Source organism: Triticum urartu, chromosome 7A (assembly GCF_056163025.1).
Source record: "Triticum urartu cultivar PI428250 chromosome 7A, HENAU_Tu73, whole genome shotgun sequence".
NCBI lineage: Eukaryota > Viridiplantae > Streptophyta > Magnoliopsida > Poales > Poaceae > Triticum > Triticum urartu.
In genome coordinates, this window is record NC_141879.1 from 474378156 (window position 1) to 474385776 (window position 7621).

Consider the following 7621-nt stretch of genomic DNA (forward strand, 5'->3'; position numbering starts at 1 on the left):
GATTCGGTTTTCCTACCAGAGATGACCCCTAAAAATGTAAAAAGACATTGAAGTCAAAGGTGGTATATGAAGATATTCACATTGAAGACTATGACAAGAGAAGAAACCACATGAAGCCTATGGAGCTCGAAGACTTAGATCTTTCGTAGTTCTCTTTCTTCTGTGTTGAGTCATAGGAACCACCGTACTGTTAAGTGGGGTCCAAGAGAACCAGTCAGAATGACTGAAGTGATGCCTAACCAAAACCTATGTCTTCGAGTGAAGACTATGAGAGCGAATCTTGTCCAGAGTTGGACAAGTCAGCTTTGCTTGCAGCCCAAGTAAAGTTGCTGTGTGAGTTTGAAATCTGACCGTTGGAACACGTGTCAGTTCCTTAGTGACCCAGGGTCATTTCGGACAAATCAGGTCGGGTTGTCAAGTGGATATAAATAGCCCACCCCCTACAACCATAAACGGTTGGCTGCTCAGATTCAGAGTACGGCTTTTGTCGTTTGAGAGCAACCCACCTCGAAGCCTTTGAGAGAGAATTCCTTGCGAGGATAAATCCCTAACCACCCAGAGCCAAAGAGAATTAGGCATCACTTAAGTCTTCTTGTCTGTGTGATCTGAAGACTTATTACACTTGAGGACTGTGCATCCTCCAGCCGGTTAGGCGTCGCGTTCTGAGCATCCAAGAGACAATGTGGATTGCCGGTGAACGAAGTCTGTGAAGGTTTGGGAGTCTACCTTGAAGACTTACCTGAGTGATTGGGCGAGGTCTGTGTGACCTTAGCTCAAGGGGAATATGGTGAGGACTGGGTGTCCTGAGCTGCGTGTTCAGGACTGGGTGTCCGGGACCGTGTGTCCTAAGGTTTAAATACCTAGCTGCCCTAACCAGAAGTACAGTTGTCACAGCAACTGGAACTGGTCCAACAAATCATTGTCTTCAGCGAGTCACTAGTTTCATCTTCCCTTCCCTTTACTTACTGTTACTCCTTGTGAAGTCATTGTATGTTCGCACTATCTTTTGTCTTCACTGAGTGACTGCGTGTTCTGTGTGGTTTCACAATATCTTCCTTACTACATTGCTGCTATTAGTCATTGTGCTTTCACTCTATTGAATACTTGACTATGGCTTGCCTAGTGTAGTCTACCTTCCGCTGCAGGGTAATAGGTTTATTTCTATCGTTTGTCTTCATAACTTCCATGTTTTGAAGACTTTCATAAAAATCACCTATTCACCCCCCCTCTAGTCGATATAACGCACTTTCAATTGGTATCAGAGCAAGGTGCTCCCTTGTTCTGTGTGATTCGGTTTAACCACCTTGAGTTTTAGCTATGTCGACTGCAGGGATAATTAAAGTCTCCGCTGCGTGCCCCGTCTTCGATGGAACTGAATATCCCTATTGAAAGAATAAGATGCGCATGCATCTTGAAGCCATTGATGTCGACCTATGGTATGTCGTCAAGAACGGCATTCCCAAGGCTGGAGAAGGTGTCACTATTGCTGATGTCAAGAAGTTCGTTCAACTGGACTCTACTGCCAAGAATATAATCTGTGGTCATCTGACCAAAGGACAGTATGGCCGTGTGAGTGCTTTGGAAACATCTAAGCTGGTCTGGGACTGGCTCTCCAAGGTCAATGAAGGCGTCTCAACCCAGAGAGATCAGAGAATCAGTGTCCTTCGCAACCTCTTCAACCGCTTCAAGCGAAATGATAATGAGAATGTCCAGCTCACATTTGACCGACTCACTGACATCACAAATGAGCTTCAAGCCCTTGGCGCTATGGAGATCACCAAACATGAAGTCGTCAAGACACTACTGAGATCACTTGATAGTTCATTTGACACCCTAGCTCTGATGATTCAAGAACGTCCTGATTTCCAGACACTCAATCCGTCTGACATACTTGAGAGGCTCAACACACATGAGTTTTAGCTTTCTGAGAAAAGAGATATCTACGGTCCAAACTATGGGCGAACTCGTGCCTTGAAGGCAAAAGCTGTCTCCTCATCTGAAGAAGAATCTGACAGCAGTTCGGATGATCCTGAAGACATTGGAAGGGAACTTGCTATGCTTGTGAAGAAGTTCCAAAAATTCACCAAGAAGAAAGGTTTCAGAAAGTCTTCCCGATCAAGCTCAAGGAATGATGAAGCTTCTGCTCAGGACTACAAGAAGAAAACATGTCACAAGTGCAAGAAACCTGGCCACTTCATCTCTGAGTGTCCACAGTGGGACAATGAGAACGAAAAGAAGAAGAAGAGCAAGGAATATGACTCTGACGACAAGAAGAAGAAGAAGAAATACTCAAAGTCTTCTTCCAAGTCTTCATCACACAAGAAGAGCTCATCTGGTAAGGCACGTGCGTTTGTTGGCAAGGAAATGGATTCAGAGGAGGAGTCCACTTCTGAGGAGGCAGAGGTGGAGTCTGAGGAGGAGTCCGATTCAGACGTCGCAAGTCTGGCTACAGCATACGTTGCCAAGTCCATCTTCAACACTAAAGACAATGACTTCATCACCGACACCGATGCAAATGACAAGGACTACTCCGCTTCTACCTACTACTTCATGGCACGCGGTGCCAAGGTAAACACACGCACTACTCACTATCAAACATCCAGTGACGATGACTCTGATTGTGGTTCAAAACCCAGCTACAAAACACTTGCTAAAATTGCAACTGAACAACAGAAAGCTATGGAACATATTCAAAAACTGTTAGACAGAAGCGATGATCTGTTAGGTGCTGAAATGGCTCGATCTGAATCCTTAATTGAAGACATAAAAAATCTTCACGTTATGTATCAGGAACTTGAAAGTCGTCATGAAACTCTCTCAACAACTCATGAAAAGCTTTCCTATGATTATCTTCAAAGGAAGCAAGATCTTGAGAAATTGAGAGCGGCTCATGAAGATCTTCAAAAGGAAAACGAGTCACTTCGCGCCAAACAGATCAGTTCCGCTCAGGAAGGATTTGAACCACCATGTCTTAAATGCATTGAGCGTGATAATGCTACTTCTGTTGCTGAATGTTCTACTGCTACTACTGTTGCAATATCTTCAACTGTTGATGTGGTAACTAACCCCTCTGCTGAGGATACCACTGCTATTGCTGATGAGAATGCTAGGTTGAAGACATTGCTTGAAACAGGGATGTACAAAAGTCTTAAAGGGCATCAGACACTATGTGATGTCCTCAAAAAGCAGATTCTGAACCGAAACCCGAGGAAAGAGGGTGTTGGGTTCGTAAGGAAAATGAATGCTGATGGCTCTTACTAGAAACCTGAGCAGTACCCCAAAACCACATGGGTTGCTGCAAAGGAACCTTCAGCAGATCCATCCAATCTATCTGGCTTCACTTGTGCTAACCCCATTATCACTGATGAATCCCTTGATGCAAACTATAAAATGTTTAAGAATCAGAATGGTGAAGTGTTTGCCAGGTACATTGGTACTAACTGCAGGAATGGACCGCCTATGAAGAAGATCTGGGTTCCGAAAAGGTGTCTGGAGAATCTTTGTGTGAATGTCATCATGACACCTCACGTGAAGAAGACAAACCTCAGACCAAAGGCTTCATACAGACAGAGGACTCACCTGAGTCGCACTAACGCAAATGTTTTGCAGGGAAACCATACTCAGGCATATGAATATGAGAGCGGTTCATCAAACCGCCATGTTCATAAGACCAAGAACTATTCTGCTTATTCTTATGAGTACTATTGTCCGCCTGCAAGACTGTTTGCTAGGGCTCCAAAGCCAAAGTTCTCAGATGCTTCACTTAGACTTATTGCTTCTAAGCCACGCTTGAAGATGTGGGTGGCTAAGAAAGCTTAACTCTCTTTTGCAGGGAAAGGTCTCCTGCAGAAAACCAAAATCGTCTGACGCTATTGCTGGGGACCTTAAACATCTTGTAGGGCGCAAGATCAAATGCCCGAGTGGTCTTACTATGTACTTCGTTCCTGAATCGCTTGCCACTCTCCCTATTAGTCCTAATGTTTTGCTTCACAATGCTCTTCGTGAAGCCTATCCCCCTAACTGCACTGTTGGGTACGACACCAGCGTCTTCAGAATGGATTATTGATAGTGGGTGTACAAATCACATGACTGGCAAAAGAAGCCTTCTTATGGACTCAACCTTACGTCCATCCGACAAGAGCCACATCACATTTGCTGACACTGGTAAAACTAAGGTATTGGGTCTAGGTAGAGTTGCAATCTCAAGGGATCAACACATGGATAAAGTCATGCTTGTTGAATCCCTTGGCTTCAACTTAATGTCTGTCTCAATGCTTTGCGATTTAAACATGATCGTAATATTTGGAAAATATCGTTGCCTTGTTCTAATGGAATCTGACAAGTCTCTAGTATTTGAAGGGTATCGAAAAGATGATTTGTATGTGGTAGATTTCTCAGCAGGACCACAGCTTGCCATATGTCTTCTAGCACAAGCTTCAGAATGCTGGCTCTGGCATCGGAGGCTTGGGCATGCTGGCATGAGGAACCTCCACACCCTGGCAAAGAAGAAGCATGTCATAGGCATCAAGGGCGTCAAGTTCAAGAAAGATCACTTATGCGGTGCCTGTGAGGCAGGAAAGATGACGAGGGCCAAACATCCCTCGAAGACAATCATGACCACTACTGAACCCTTCAAACTGCTTCACATGGATCTTTTCAGTCCCACTCATTACTCAACTCTTACTACTATTGCTTGTCTCTATGGCTTTGTCATTGTTGATGATTATTCTAGATATACTTGGGTGCACATAATCCTTTACAAGACTGAAGTGCAGGATGTCTTCAGACGCTTCGCCAATCGAGCAATGAACAACTATGGCGCCAAGATAAAGCATATCAGAAGTGGCAATGGCACTGAATTCAAGAACACTGGCCTTGATACATATCTTGATACCTTGGGCATCACACATGAATTCTCAGCCCCGTACACGCCATAGCAGAATGGGGTCGTCGAACGCAAGAACAGAACACTCATTGAGATGGCCAGAACGATGCTAGATGAATACAAGACTCCAAGAAAATTCTGGCCTGAAGCCATTGATACTGCATGCCATACAATCAATCGTGTTTATCTTCACAAGCTTCTGAACAAGACATCTTATGAGCTCCTTACTGGCAAGAAGCCAAATGTCAGTTACTTCAGAGTATTTGGCGCCAGGTGCTGGATCAAGGACCCACATCACACCTCAAAGTTTGCACCAAAAGCACATGAGGGCTTTATGCTTGGATATGGAAAGGATTCGCACTCCTACAGAGTCTTCAATCTCTTTCATTACAAAGTGGTTGAAACAGTGGATGTGCGGTTCGATGAGACCAACGGTTCACAAAGAGAGCAACTGCCAAATGTGCTAGATGAAGTTCCATCCAGTGAATCAATCAAGCTAATGGGAACTGGAGAAATTATACCTTCTGAAGCTCATCTTGAAGAAGAACTTATCATCTCAGCACCTGATCAACATGAAGACAATGCTCAGCCTGAAGACATTCCTTCTAACAACGACAATGATCAGCAAGAGCAAAATCTTCGCCCTATACATCCTCGCGTTGCCAATGAAGTGCAGATTGAAAGAATAATTGATAGCATCAATGCACCCGGTCCACTCACTCGTTCAAGGGCAACTCAGCTAGCAAATTTCTATGGGCACTTCACATTCGTCTCAATAACATAACCCAAGAAAGTTGAAGAAGCCTTCATGGAACCTGAATGGATTCAAGCTATGCAAGACGAGCTTCAACAGTTTGAGCTGAATAATGTATGGGAACTGGTCAAGCGTCCCGATCCTCGGAAGCACAACATAATAGGCACCAAATGGATATACCGCAACAAGCAAGATGAGCATGGTCAAGTTGTCAGAAACAAAGCTCGTCTCGTTGCTCAAGGATATACTCAAGTGGAAGGTATTGACTTCGATGAAACATTTGCTCCTGTGGCTAGACTTGAAGCCATACGCATAATGCTGGCCTATGCAAATCATCACAACATACTTCTTTATCTAATGGATGTGAAGAGCGCCTTCCTCAATGGCAAGATTGAAGAAGAAGTGTATGTTGCACAACCTCCTGGCTTTGAAGATCCAAAACATCCTGACATGGTATACAAGCTCAACAAGGCACTGTATGGCCTCAAACAAGCCCCTCGGGCCTGGTATGACACACTCAAATACTTCCTGAAGAGCAAAGGCTTCATACCTGGTTCTCTCGACCCCACTCTCTTCACGAAGACATATGATGGTGAACTGTTTGTGTGCCAAATATACGTGGATGACATTATCTTCGGCTGCACCAACCAGAAGTACAGTGAAGAGTTTGGATATATGATGCAAGAGCAATATCAAATGTCTATGATGGGAGAGCTGAAGTTCTTTCTCGGTCTTCAAATATGACAGCAAGGCAACGACATCTTCATATCTCAAGAGAAGTATCTCAAAGATTGCCTGAAGAAGTTCGGTATGCAAGACTGCAAAGGCTTCACGACGCCAAAGCCAGCCAAGCATCATCTAGGTCCTGACAACAATGGTAAAGAGTTTGATCAAAAGGTATACCGCTCCATGATTGGTTCTTTACTTTATCTATGTGCATTTAGGCCAGATATTATGCTTAGTGTTTGCATGTGTGCTCGATTTCAAGCGGCACCAAAGGAGTCACATCACTTAGCTGTGAAGCGAATTCTTCGATATTTGGCTCACACCCCAACTCTAGGATTATGGTATCCAAAGGGCTCAGAGTTTGATCTGGTTAGATTCTCGGATGCTGATTATGCTAGTGACAAAGTTGATCGCAAGTCTACATCAGGCACATGTCACTTTCTGGGACGATCACTTGTATGTTGGTCTTCAAAGAAGGAGAACTGTGTATCTCTCTCCACTGCTGAATCTAAATACATTGCTGCTGGATCTTGTTGCGCTCAGCTTCTGTGGATGAAGCAAACGCTCAAAGACTATGGCATTCATCTGAAGCAAGTGCCACTCTACTGTGACAACGAAAGCGCCATCAAGATTGCCAAAAACCCAGTTCAGCACTCGAAGACAAAGCACATTGAAATTCGTCATCACTTTCTTAGAGATCATGTTGTGAAGGAAGATATTGATATCATACACGTCAACACTGAAGAGCAATTGGCAGATATCTTCACCAAGCCCTTGGATGAGAAGAGATTTTGCAAGTTACGGTGTGAGCTAAATATCCTGGAATCCTCAAATGTCTTGTGATCAGGCACATATCCTAACCCTTATGCATATTGATGACTTAAATGTGCAACACACGAAGTAAAGTATATCTTCAATCAATGAAGACATACATTCTAAGTGTGAATACATTAATGTGGAATTTGACTTCGGAGCGCCACGATAATTGTGCGCCGTGTCTGGGTCTAATACTTCCTATACGGTGGGTAACGCCACCACCAAATGTTCTATTTTGAAGTGTTTCACTCATGGCGTTACCTTGCTATGTCTTCACATTTGGTTTGGCTTCAATCTCAACATGTCTTCATGATTATCTTCACTATGTTGATTATATATATATACTAGTGTTCTGTCCTCTACAACATTCACTTATAGCAATGTCTTCTTGTTGAATCTTTTGAACTAAGTGAATGTGATCGGACCCTAACCTCTCTATG